General features: G+C 34.9%; 1 long non-coding RNA gene across 1 annotated transcript; it reads right to left on the bottom strand.

Moving 5' to 3' along the window:
* Nucleotides 1-3,879: 3,879 nt before the first annotated feature.
* On the bottom strand, nucleotides 3,880-5,289 carry LOC128155335 (uncharacterized). The gene is made up of 3 exons (XR_008239590.1): nucleotides 5,248-5,289; nucleotides 4,937-5,136; nucleotides 3,880-3,937 (listed from the first exon to the last, which is right to left on the bottom strand). It is a non-coding gene; the product is annotated as an uncharacterized LOC128155335 (long non-coding RNA).
* Nucleotides 5,290-14,572: the final 9,283 nt, after the last annotated feature.

Raw genomic sequence — 14,572 nt, 5'->3', positions numbered from 1 at the left:
GGGTATAGTCCATTAATACATTTTCCATAGCCGGTAATGTTAACATAATGTCACACAGAATTCTCCCTAATTTTCGTTCAGCAACGAGTGATCCCTCAAACTGAAGCTACACAAGTTGTCCATCTTCGGTCCGAGTTTCGTGGTTTGATGTCAGATTCGTTTTCCCGCAAAATCCGTCTGTTTACGTCAACCCCTGAAAAAGAAAGTGAAAGTAGTAAACTCCTGCCTGTCAGTGAAGCATCAAATAACACAAAATAGTTCCATACACTTTCAGGTTAAATCACATTTTGCTTAATATACTTACAGGAAAAATGATCCTCACTTACAAGTATGATGTTCATAATAATACATACATGTAGCTTCATTATTTTTTTATGTAGTCTGCTAATAAAGGAACTTTTAATTTTAATGGCACTTCTTTGTTGTCCTACCGATTCTAAAAATAGTTGAAGGGATAAACCCAATATGTAAACCCATTTATCAATTTAATTATTTTTTAACATATCATTATCTATTATACATCACGCACATCCATACTACCAAGTTTCGTGAAATTCCGATAAATAGTAAAAATTTTACAGACTAATAAAAATTACATGTACCCCTCCGTCATTACATGTAAATATAGCTGTTTTTACACTTGTCTTTTGATTGACTTATACGCACAAAAATATTAAGTTATACCATGATTTTTTAGTTTAAATTGCTTCTTAGAACTAGATTTAAGAATATCAATCAAAATATTGAGAGTAAACTGTTAACTAACATAAAAAATCAGTATATTAAGTTAAAAAAGTACACAATTTTTCTCATTACTGGATACATTTTTACTCAAATCAAGAAAAATTGCATCACAAACACCACGAATAAGGAATTGCAAGAAAGAAGAGGATATGTCGTTTCTAAAAAGGTGCTACATGTGAAATTTGGTATGTTAGAAATGGAGTTAATAAACTTTCAATGTGTAAACCTATCAGTCTAACCTAACTACATTTTTACGCCAAAACCCAACGTCATGATGTCATAGACAGCCGAGGCAGCCATATTGAAATGTGATGTCATCATAACAAGGTAATTTGAACTTGTGTATGCATTGAAAATGAGAGGTGAGAGAAAAAAGCACAAGTTTGCCTGTGGAAACAGTATTAGAAAGGGGAGAGTTGGTCACGGCCACTCTAAACATGAGGTATTTAAATCTGTTTGGTTACCACGGTTAACAGCTAATCAGTTTAACTTAATTACCAAAGTATCACCTGACGGTAAGTCGTACACTTTGTCCGGAGCTGAAAAAAGTCTAAGTAATGTTAAGGTTTTGCGCCCTCGCCCAAGTGATCCCAACCCTTACTCAAGAGTCACCAGACTCGACAGCCGGGAAATGAGGGTTGTAGACAAGGGTCTGACCCTTGACATGATAAATGACCTGTGTGTATCACATGCTAGGTGTAAATGCCAACTTGCTGATTTTGAGATAAAATCCGAAACTAAGTGGGGGCTAGGCTGGTCATGGACATTCGGGTGCAAGAGGTGCAATTTTATTTCGAAACCATATAAATTGTATCATGAGGTTCCATCTGAGCACTGTGGCAGGAAAGCTGCAGAAATGAATCTAGGTATACAAACAGGTCTCTACCAGACCCCATTAGGTAATGACCAGGCCAGACTTATTCTGGCATGTACCGGCATTCCACCCCCAGCAAGGTCTGCAATGTATAATTCAGGTAATAAAGTGGGTGAGAAAATTGTTGAAATTGCGGAACACGATATGAATGAAAAATTGAAACAACTTAAGAAAAAGAATGAAATATTAGGTCTTCCATCCTCGCATCCAATCAATATTCAAATGGATGCCTCTTATCAATCAAGGGGTATCACCAGCAGGCATAAAATGGGCCAGGGAGCCTCACAAGTAATTGGTGTAGCCTGTGAGGATGAGACAGACCAGCATAATGTGACAAGCTATCATATGGTAAATAAGCTTTGCTGGGTTGGAGCATGGCTCCGAGGAGAGGGATATGATGTTAGCTGCCCAAATGGGCATGTCGGTTGTACAGCAAATAAAAATCCTGCCGAACCATTGTCTGAGAGGGAGACGGGATACAAAATTGGGGAAAAACTGGCTAAACATGATCTACTGGTTAAATATGTGACCACTGATGGTGATGCCACCAGTTGTGCGGGGTTAGAAACCGCCCTTCAAAACACTCTGTCCCCCCTGTGGAAAACTAGCCGACTAGCCGATAGGATTCATAGGGGGCAAAGTCTGTTTCGTCAAGGTGTTAAAGCCGAATTCAGTCCCAAAATGTTTCCTGCACACACTAAAACTCAAAAGTCCGATTTGCAGAAAATGTTTGCCAATGACATCAAAGAACGATGCCACGGCATTTTTCAGGCATTGTTAAAAAAACATAACGGTGACTTGAACAAAATTTCAAAATGCCTACCTAGAGTCGTAGACAGGGTCATCAAGTGCTACAGTGGGGGTTGCGGTGAAGGTTGCAGATGGAGTGTAACTCTCTGTAAGGGTGGCAAGAAAACTAGCTGGTGGCACAAATCTGTTGGTCTACGGGCACATAATCTAGAACCAGGTGACCTAAGACAAGGTTATTCTTAAATCATTACTCGGAATGGTTCTCTCGATCTCTGCCTTGAATGAAATGAAACTGAACACAACTACAAACAAGTGCGAGTCAGTCAATCGAACCATATCTGTCAGTCTTCCCAAAAACAGAACTTACAGTAGAAATGCAAAATCCCGTGCTCTCTCGGGTCTGTTACGAGCTAACAATGGGGTAGACATGGCGGTGCCCTAAACCTCGTTCGCCCCTTGTTTATTAATAAACCACATTATAAGTTATTTCATTTACCTTAATAACTAAAAACTTATTAATTTTTATTTATTCGTATGTTCTATGTTTTTCCTTCATCAAAAAAGACGTACCTGGTATAATTGTAAGATTTTATTGCCGTAAATTGTCGATAACCGTCTTCTTGTTTTTATAATGATCCGGTTGGTGGTTTTTTTTAAACAATTATAGAAATTGAGACCTTAATTGGCACATTGAGAAGCTTAGCAGATGATTATTACCTATTCTACAATGTATTAGTTTAATAGCTATATATATTGATAAATAACATAAGACATAATGTGAATTATGTAGCTTGAACAATCATAAATTTGTGTATAATTTTATATGTAGTAGTAGTTTATTGGCGTATACATTACATACATTGTCATAGCATAGGAAAACTACACCTGGTTCTATTTGAATTCGTTAATTAAATTTCATTCAAAGCTCCATTATTTTTCCAGAGCAATCATAACGGGCGGGTGCACAATTAGTCTGCATACTTATTTATAACTGTGTGTGTGGGGAGACAAGCATGTAGCGGTATATCCTTTTTAAAGTTATAAACAGCAACTGTACATGTTGGTTTTTTTTTAATTGTAACTTTGCAAAGACTGCTCTCTGATATATGGGTCCCTCGTCGAAAACCACAAATTTCATAATTATGATACGGTTATATGATGAGGTAAAATTTATTATAATTACAAAATAAATACATAAGAAAATTAGATTTAGTAACATTAAAAAAATAAAATAAATCAATTCACAAGTTTTCGTAACGATATAATAATGCCACCGTAAGTCAAATGGTCATTATTTATAGAAGTGGTATTATTTTCATTAATTGATATATATCTTCATAATGTTTAAATTGATCAGAATACACAACAAATATATAAATTAATCCTATATAAAAATAAGGCGAACGGACCCAGTGCGAACGGCGTCAAGAGCGAACGGACCTAGGGCGAACGGAAACTAGAGCGAACGGTGTCAAGGGCGAGCGCGTTTTAGGGCGAACGAACAGCCAATCTAAAACCCTTGCTTCCCTAGGTGCTCCCCTCGGTGCCCAGTCTCAGTCACTGAAAGCTCTGCAAAGAATAAAACAAATATCAGAGTATAGCATAAAGCATGCAAAATCGCTGAATCAGAAAAAGAAGCGAGCATGGGCTCGATGTAGAAATGCAATACAGTATGTCAAACAAAAACTAAATCAGCCTGTAAAGACTGACTACCGAAAGAATCAGCTAGAACCGTCACTCTCCGGTCTGGCAAAACAAAGGTGTGAGAATTTAGAGAATCCCGATCCCGATCAACCTGGTTGCAGTCATTGGTGAAAAATGAACTGATATCAACTTTTAAACTCTTGTGTTCTTCAAATGTGTGTTTAAAAAATACAAACTGATTTGCAATGAGTATGCAATAAAAATTATGTGCAATTACTTTTAAACATAAAATTTGTAAAGAAGAAAAAAAATTGTAGACCACTGGGGGGAGGGGTTGGAGATGGGCCTCCAGTGCTCTGCATATTTTTTTTTATATCTTTATAAAATTAGAGAATACATAAATTTAAAGTGAATTAAATCTATAAAATACATACCATTACTCATTTAAATGGAGATTTACAAGACATGGGGGATAATTCACATGCTGTCTGCACACACCTTCAGACATAGAGTTGACCCGCTGCATATTAACCCCATGTGGTTCAAGTGAGAGATGATCTGGGTTTATACATAAGCGGTTGTGGCATAAATGTGAACAATCAAGAGATGGAGGGGGAATAAATCTGAGTTTAATCATTAAAGATAATTTAGCGGGGGAATAACTATGCCATTCCAGGTTCGGAAGTTTAACTTTTATCTGACCATATGACTTTGACCTCTGACCATTATGCCACAGTCTACACTGGAGATTGGCCGATACATAGCTTTTTTCACGTAATTTCTCAGAGTATTTAGCCACAAAAGCATCCATGTTGATGAAGAAGATGAACAGGAAGTGGATCAAATAAAAAACACACACCGTTGAATTTTATATTTCAGATAAAAAAATAAAAAATAAAAAAATCAGATATTTTTGCTACTTACTTAATATGGGTATAGTCCATTAATACATTTTCCATAGCCGGTAATGTTAACATAATGTCACACAGAATTCTCCCTAATTTTCGTTCAGCAACGAGTGATCCCTCAAACTGAAGCTACACAAGTTGTCCATCTTCGGTCCGAGTTTCGTGGTTTGATGTCAGATTCGTTTTCCCGCAAAATCCGTCTGTTTACGTCAACCCCTGAAAAAGAAAGTGAAAGTAGTAAACTCCTGCCTGTCAGTGAAGCATCAAATAACACAAAATAGTTCCATACACTTTCAGGTTAAATCACATTTTGCTTAATATACTTACAGGAAAAATGATCCTCACTTACAAGTATGATGTTCATAATAATACATACATGTAGCTTCATTATTTTTTTATGTAGTCTGCTAATAAAGGAACTTTTAATTTTAATGGCACTTCTTTGTTGTCCTACCGATTCTAAAAATAGATGAAGGGATAAACCCATCTGGCTCATTCATGATTGCTGACACAATCCAAGCTTTGTTGTGCATTCCATTACATGTAATTTTTTCTACCTATTGTCAGCAATATTTGCTTACTTACTCTGAAGAGTATACATTCTTTTACTATAGATAGCTTTTTCTTTGAACACTTGTGAAATCAATTAGTGTCACGTACACTAATCAAATGAAGCCGATTTATTTAGAGTAACTCGTTGAACAGATAAAAGCGTTGTTCGTGACTTCATATTGACACTTTATTACGGAAATGTTTATTTTGGAATTTGTTGCGTAGTCTTTTCATTTCATTATTTGCGGTTTTCAAATCTTAATTTATAAGACTAATACCTTTGAAATTTATTTTCTTGTCTTATCTTAATTTCCAAATTTATAAACTGTGCAAATTTGTTAACCGGAAAGTTATTATCCGTCTCTTTCGACTTTACCGGCTATAATTGCCCTTGGTGCAAAAATGAAAATAGACGCCTGCGACTCTTTTGTCTTAACTTTGATCAGTGTCCAATATGCAAGTTTTACCTGTGTAAGTAACTTTGTTCATTGTTTTTACATATACATTTAGTTAGAATTTGTCATGTTTATTTGATATGCTTATTTACAAGTCCTTTTTATGGTCAGTACATGTGCACTTTTCAAGAGGTCTTTTTGTAAACAAGTAGCAATGTAGCATCTTGCCTCTAGCGTTCCTTTGCATAGTTGTTACTGTATGTGTTTTGTATGTGTAGTATACTTAATTTCTCGTAGCTGCCTTACTCTTTGTTTGGGTGTTTTTTAGTAATTACACCCCCCCAGCTCAATTTTGATACCGGAAGCTGTCACCGGAAGTCTTTGTAATAATGTAAACAAAACCATGTGCTAATGTTTTGGTCTATTCTTTATTAAAGTCAAGTCCTTTTACAATGCAAAGTGAACTTTATCATTTGAGTAAATTTCCCCATTTAAAGTTAATCCCCATTTGAAGTTAATTTCCATTCATATTTTGATTTCCATTTGAGTTTATATTTCCCCTTTTTAGCTCACCTGAGCCAAAGGCTCAAGTGAGCTTTTCTGATCACAATTTGTCCGTTGTCTGTCATCGTTGTCGTTGTTGTCGTTGTTGTAAACTTTTCACATTTTCATTTTCTTCTCAAGAACCACTGGGCAGAGTTCAACCAAATTTGGCACAAAGCACCACTAGGTGAAGGGGATTCAGGTTTGTTCAAATGAAGGGCCACGCCCTTTTTAAAGGGAGATAATTGAGAATTATTGAAAATTTGTTGGTATTTTTCAAAAATCTTCTTCTCAAAAACTTTTAGGCCAGTAGAGCTTAAACTTGTGTGGAGGCATCATCAGGTGGTGTAGATTCAAGTTTGTTCAAATCATGGTCCCTGGGGGTAGGGTGGGGCCACAATTGGGGGATCAAATTTTACATAGGAATATATAGAGAAAATCTTTAAAAATCTTCTTCTCAAAAACTATCAGGCCAGAAAAGCTCAAATTAAAATGGGAGCATCCTCATGTAGTGTAGATTCAAGTTTGTTCAAATTTTTACATAGGAATATATGGAGAAAATATCTTTAAAAATATTCTGGGAAAGTTTTCGGTCCAAAACTCAGTACTTAGTGTGAAAGCACAGGTTATGAGATTAAAGTTAGATTTAAGTTTGATGAAACCATGATTCCCTAGAGAATAGTGGGGCCATGAAATGGGGGGGGGGGGGTATATAGGAATAGAGAAAAATCTTCTTATAGGTACAACAACAAAAGGGGCTTGGTATTTACCCCAAAAAAGAGGTGGATAAAAATTGGCAGATTTTCAATTTTTTTAGCAAGATCTACTGTACTCAGTTGTCAAGATATTTTGATACTGTAATGCTAATTTGATCAGAATTAAGGCAATAGTTGCTCAGGTGAGCGATGTGGCCCCTGGGCCTCTTGTTAATGTTGTGATAGACTAATTAAGGTCTTCCGTTTCCAACGGAAGACCTTATTGTTATTGCTTTGTTTCTTTTTCCCTATTATTAAGGTCTTCCGTCTTCAGCGGAAGACCTTACTGTTTTTCTACGCGTTCTCATTCTTCTATATTATTATTTTTTTTCTTGGTAGTCACCCTTAATTTCTCAGCCATTTCTCAATCGATTTTAATGATTTTTACAGGGATGATGTCTTAGGTGAATATCTCTTTGCATCTTACTTCCTGTCTGAAAATTCACTTCCGTTTCTGAATTACCTCCCTTTTTCATGTATTTTGGAACATGATATTGTCCACGCATCTCCTTAAAAACTGTTATAGTTAGGGACTTGAAATTTATATGCAAGATAGAGTGGTTATGGTAGATTTGCTTGCTTGTTTTAGATTTGACCAGAAGTCATCATCCTTGAAGCTCGCCCGGAACTGAAAATGTTGATGTTAAATTTTTTTGACAATTTTTACGAAATTTGAGATTTGATCACGAATATCTTTCTTCTAATCAATATTTTGCTAACACATGTAGAGCATCAAACATTTATCTATAAAAGATCTTTCAACTGACACAAAACAAAAGGGGCTGACCCCTCATATTAGGGGCCAAGAGGGGTCTAAAGTCTTTTATCTATATCTCTTGAATGAAAAATATTTTGTAATGTATTATAGAAGCAAAAATGTTTATCTTCCAGTTATCTACCTATATTTGTTAAAAGTTTTCTGATATGTTACATAATTTGGATTTTAAAGGGGCTAGAAGTCCAATATTTTGATCATTTATTTCTTAAAAAGGAGAAATATTTTGAAATGCATCATAGAAGAGAAGATACTCAGAATAATATTCGTAATAATATTTAACCACCAAAGTTTCGTTTAATGGTCCTTATAAGGAGATAAAGGGTCGGCCCCTAAAACACTCTTTCCGTAATATCTCAAAAACAGTAACAAATTTCTAAACACTTGTTGAACAAAATGTGTTTAATATTAAGGGACCTTTCATTGATATCGAGAAAAAGGGGCTAGCCCCTCAAATTACATGATAAGAGGGATCAAAGCTCTTATACATATATCAGAAACAAAACAAGGGCGAGAAGTCCAATACATTTATGATTTATTTGTAAAAGAAAAAGAGGATATAGAAATTGAAGAAAAGAGTCTGTTTAAGATTAAAGGATTTTTCATTCTATTTCCAAATCATGTTTAGCTGGTAAATAGCAAAATAAAGGTCAAGCATGTATCTCAAACTCTAGTGATATTGGGAATTTAGTATTTTCCATTTAATATAGAAGTCACCGACCACCCCCCCCCCCCACCCTTCATAAAATCATTTAGTTTTTCTGGCCCGATTTTACTTGATCTTTGATCTCGGACCTTTAATTTCAACTTAGTACCATTCTAGATTACCGTACTAATTACCAGACCAATTCGTTCATTATTAACAGAGTAATGAACTTTTTGGCATTTGAGTTTTAATTTTCGTGTTTGACATGTACTGTAGAAAAAAATTCTAACTCCCGAGCCCTTCACTCAATCCTCATGAAATTTTGTGTAAATGTACCTCCGACCTCATTCTGTTTTTCTGCCAAATTTGCAGCGGGTTGAACAATCAAGAAGAAATTTCCGATATCAAGCCGCGAGTATAGCCTGTATGGGGATTTAAAATTTACACAGTGCAAGGGATGTAAGCAGCCGCGTAATATTTCTGTTGCATGTATATTTCTTGTTTTCCGTTTAGTCTGTATCTACGATAGCGTGTGAACTACTTATGAATGTTAGAACTGTGGAAATTACAGTCATCAATTTTTTTATGAATAAATTTACGTGTTACTGATTTCGTTATTTCTACATTTATAAGAATTTTATCAATCCTGTTGATATAAAACAGTCGAACATAATAGTAAACGACACAAAAAAAATCTCTACTCTGAAATACATGTGTAAAATGCATCAGTCATTGTTATAGGACTTCCCCTAATTGTCGTTAACCGAATCCGAAATCCACACCTCAAAATTCTACTTTCGATTTATTTACGACGAAAATCAAGCTCGGTCCTTTTCATCCCCCTCCAGACACAAACACGCATTAATATTTCAAATGACCTCGCACTGTTACCAAACCTGAGTAGTGAGACATCTTACACGTTGTTTTTCATCTCATACAAAAATTCAGCTCCTGTCCCGGGCGGAAACGCCCCAAATTCAAAGAGAAAATCGGGAATTATTTCGCGTCAGCCATGTTTTGACGTGAACCTTCGATGATGAAATATAGACTGGCAATGCCTGTCTGATATGCGCGATATATATTTCGTATGATAGAGACAGAGGACCAATCTACGATGAAATACTGTTATGACACCTGCAAAGGCTGTGTGGAGCCAATATTTGTTCTTTCCCTCTATTTCCTTCTCTCCATTTTTTTTTTGACTGTCTAACTAAGATATTCAAAATAAAGGGGCTGTTGGACTGAAGTACAAGTTGAAAACACTCGTACATTAAGATTTAGACAAAAACATTCTTTAATTATTAGTGTCTTCCGTTTTCAGCGGAAGACCCTTCTATTATTCTATTGTTTCTTTTTCACTTTTCTTATATTTTAAGGTCTTCCGTTTCCAACGGAAAACATTATTGTTATTGCTTTGTTCCTTTTTCCCTATTCTTCTATATTATTTTTTTTTTCTTACCAATTTTGTGCACGCAAGATCTCGAAAACTACTCAATTGATTTTTATGAAACTTGTCGATCTTATAGATGACGATCTGAAGCGTATTGCAAATTTTTTTTAATGATGACGTCACTTCAGGTTTTGAGATATAGTCGTTTTGTCGATTTTCAGAGAGGTATTTTGTCGGCAGTACTCCTTTTAAACTTAAGCAGATATACACTTGAAATTTTCAGTGATGGTAGACGGAAGATTGAAATTGTGCATGAAGGTTTAAAATCATTTCGATCGCAAAAAGCGCCGAAGCTCGCCTGGACCCAAATATTGAGATTAAACAAATATCATAATTTTTTCTGGTTGTCTTTGTTTATCTTTTTTCTGAATAATACTTTGTTAAAACATATAATGTTAATTTTTTTTTATATTTATAAGACCTTTTATTTGATATCAAGAGAAAGGGGCTGGCCCCTCAAATTAGGGGACCAAAGGGCTCTCAAGTCTTTCATCTATATCCCCTTTACTGAGATATATTTTGTGAAAGATTATAGAAGCAAATATGTTTATCTTACAGTTATGTATCCAAGCAGTGTCATGATTTTATAATGTGATACGTAATTAAGGTTTTTAAGAGTTCAAAATTCAAAACTTTGATCACCGATATCTCAGAAAGGAAAAATATTTTGAAATGCAGTATAGAAGAAAAGATACTCAAAATGATCTACTAAACAATATGGATTCTTCAAAATTTCGTTAAACGACCCCTATAAGGAGATAAGGGATCGGCCCCTTAAACGCTCTTTCTGAGATATCTCAAGAATGGTAACAAATTTCTATACACTTGTTGAACAAAATATCTTTAAAAGTAAATGACTTTTCATTTGATACGAGGAAAAAGAGGCTGCCCCTCGAATTAGAGATCTAAATGTTTTCAACCAAAGCTCATACATCTAAAACAAAATAGTATCTGGCCCTTAGAATGTAGACCTTTGTCTTTTATTTTAAATCACATTTAGCCGTTAAATAGCAAAACCAATGTCGTACATGTATTTCATGTTCTAAAACACACGGAAGACCTCCTCGTTGCTCGCAACGAGATCGTGTCTAGTTATTCTTGTTTTTTTTTTTCTTACGCATTTTTGTGCAGGCGATTTCTCGGAGATGGCTCAATCGATTTTCATGAAACTTTCAGATCCGATAGATATTTATTTGAACTAAAAACTTATTTTTTTATTTTGATGACGTCACTTCCGTTCTTGAGATACTAGTAATGACGTTTTAGCGATTTTCAGAGGGTCGGCTTGTCCAGGGATCTCCTCCTAAACGGTAAAAGATATTGACTTCAAACTTTCAGGGATTGTAGACAAGATATTATAGATGTGCTATTGGGCATTCATATTTGTCATGCTCAAACGGCGTTAAAGCTCGCCTGGTCCCGAAAACTGAGACTAAAAAAACGTCGTAATTTTTCGTGGTTTTCTTAGTTTATCTTTTTTCTGAAAAATATTTTGTTAACACATGTAATGCAAAAAATGTTTATATTTACAAGACCTTTCATTTGATACCGAGGAAAAGGGGCTGACCCCTCAAATTAGGGGACCAAAGGGCTCTAAATTCTTTCATCTGTAGCTCTTTCCTGAGGGATATTTTGTGAACAGTTATAGAAGCAAATATGTTGATTTTACAGTTATGTATCCAAGCAATGTAATGATTTTATCATGTGTTACGTAATTAGTGGTTTTTAGGGGCCAAAAGTCCAGAATTTTGATCACCAATATCTCCGAAAGGAAAAATATTTTGAAATGCAGTTTAGAAGAAAAAATGCTCAGAATGATGTATTAAATCATATGCAATTTTCAAAATTTCGTTTAACGGCCCCAATAGGGAGTTAAGGGATCGGCCCCTAAAATGTTCTTTCCCATATATCTCAAGAACGGTAACGAATTTCTAAACAGATGTTAAAAAAATGAGTTTGGATTTAAATGACCTTTAATTTGATAACAAGAAAAAGGGGCTGGCCCCTCAAATTAGGGGACCAAAGGGCTCTAAAGTCTTTTATCTGTAGCCCTTTGCTGAGGGATATTTTGTGAACGGTTATAGAAGCAAATATGTTTATCTTACAGTTATGTATCCAAGCAATGTAATTATGTTATCATGTGTTACGTAATTAGGAGTTTTTAGGGGCCAAAAGTCCAGAATTTTGATCACATTTATATCCGAAAGGAAAAATATTTTGAAATGCAGTATAGAAGAAAAAATGCTCAGAATGATGTATTAAATCATATGCAATTTTCAAAATTTCGTTTAACGGCCCCAATAGGGAGTTAAGGGATCGGCCCCTAAAATGTTCTTTCCCATATACATGTATCTCAAGAACGGTAACGAATTTCTAAACAGTTGTTGAACAAAATTGGTTTGGATTTAAATGACCTCTTATTTGATGACAAGAAAAAGGGGCTGGCCCCTCAAATTAGGGGACCAAAGGGCTCTAAAGTCTTTTATCTGTAGTCCTTTGCTGAGGGATATTTTGTGAACGGTTATAGAAGCAAATATGTTTATCTTACAGTTATGTATCCAAGCAATGTAATGATTTTATCATGTATTACATAATAAGGGGTTTTTAGGGGCCAAAATTATAGAATTTTGATCACCAATATCTCAGAAAGGAAAAATATTTTGAAATGAAGTAAAGAAGAAAAAATACTCAGACTGATGTACTAAATACTATGCAATTTTCAAATTTTCGTTAAACGGCTCCTATAAGGAGTTAAAGAATCAGCCCCTTAAACGTTCTTTCCCATATATCTCAAGAACGGTAACGAATTTCTAAACAGATGTTGAACAAAATGTGTTGAGATTTAAATGACCTTTTGTTTGATATAAAAAAAAAGGGGCTGGCCCCTAAAATTAGGGAACTAAAGGGCTCTAAAAAATTTCATCTGTAGCTCTTTACTGAGGGAAAATTAATGAAAGGCTATAGCAGCAAATATGTTTATCTTACAGTTATGTATCCAAGTAATGTTATGATTTATTCATGTGTTATGGAATAAGGATTTTTTAGGGGTCAAGAGTCCATAAACTATGAGCACCTATATCTCAAAAAGGAATATATTTTGAAATGCAGTGTAGAAGAAAAGATGCTCAGAATGATGTACTTTACAAAATGCAACATTCAAAATTTGGTTCAGCGGCTCCAAAAAGGAGGTAAGGGACTGGCCCCTAAAACTTTTTTTCTCAGATATCTCAAGAACGGTGACGAATTTATAAACACTTGTTGAACAAAGCTCTTATAACTGAAACAAAATAGTATCTGGCCCTTGGAACCTTGGAATGTAGACCCCGTTTTTCTATTCTAAATCATGTTTAGCTGTGAAATAGCAAAATCAAGATCGAACATATATCTCAAATTCAAAAATCAGACGGAAGACTTCCTCGTTGCTCGCAACGAGATCGTGTCTAGTTTGATTTATTTTCACTTCAGTCCTGTAATGTTGAGTATGTTTTGTTTTATTAAGGTGTCTTTACACTTGAAATTATAGTGTCACCTCATATTCTTTTATTACAGTGAATGTATAATGTGTCTTAGGCAATGTTCTTTTTATTTAATCAAATGTGTAAGACTTGTCTTAAAGGGGATCTGTGCACATGTTACTGCAAGCCATCCCATGTTTGTACAATTTAAAGTGGCATTGCTGGCAATATTTTTGTGATTATTAATGATTGTCTTTTACTACACTTTTTCCTTGGACGGCAAGAAATAAACATCTAAACTTATATTCAACGTCTCCTGTACTTTTTTCAGGTTCAACTTATTACGTCACTTATCAAAGTTAAAAATATCACCCAAAACTCGGTGATAGTTACTTAAGTTTATGAACAAGCTCGTACCTTACATTTATTGCATATGGTCACGGAGACACTGTAAACGTGGTTATTATGTCGAGTTGAACATTTGACGATTATCATGAAAAGAGAGCCGACGAGTGTTAATTTTGACAAAATTTCAACTCCAAGTGGAAATTAGATTGAATATGTTAGGTCCAAAAGTCTTAAGCGGAATTAAACGCATATGACAAGAATGTTTATCATTATTATACAGAAATTTATACAGAAAGTTTTGGGTATATTGTTGTTACCCTGTTCCATCCGTCGTCCGTCTGTCATATTTTACTTTTTAAAACTGCTCTTACATCTTATAAACCAGCAAACTGAACTGTTGGAGTTTGATTGGGGTGTCATGTTGTTTTGTAAAAAGGTTTTAAAAATTCTCTGGTAGTCCTGGGGGTCAAATGATTGGAAAAAATGTTTTTTGTGGGTTTTTTTTTTTTTTTTTTTTTTTTTTACAAAAAAACCCCTTCTTCCTCGAACTTCTCCTTCATTTTCAACAGTAGACAGATCATCTCTTGGAATATGTATTGGGGTGTTCTATAGATGCGCAATAGGATTTCGAAAAATTCAATTTTGTTCTGGGGGTCATTTGATAGCTGAAAATGACGTGTTTTTTTTAAAATAAAAAATCTGGTTTCAAAAATGCAGTAGCCAAATGATCTTC

The sequence above is a fragment of the Crassostrea angulata genome, chromosome 1 (genome assembly GCF_025612915.1).
Source record: "Crassostrea angulata isolate pt1a10 chromosome 1, ASM2561291v2, whole genome shotgun sequence".
Taxonomy (NCBI): Eukaryota; Metazoa; Mollusca; class Bivalvia; order Ostreida; family Ostreidae; genus Magallana; species Magallana angulata.
Note: the sequence above shows the minus strand (reverse complement) of the source record. Positions and strands in the feature narration are given on the sequence as shown.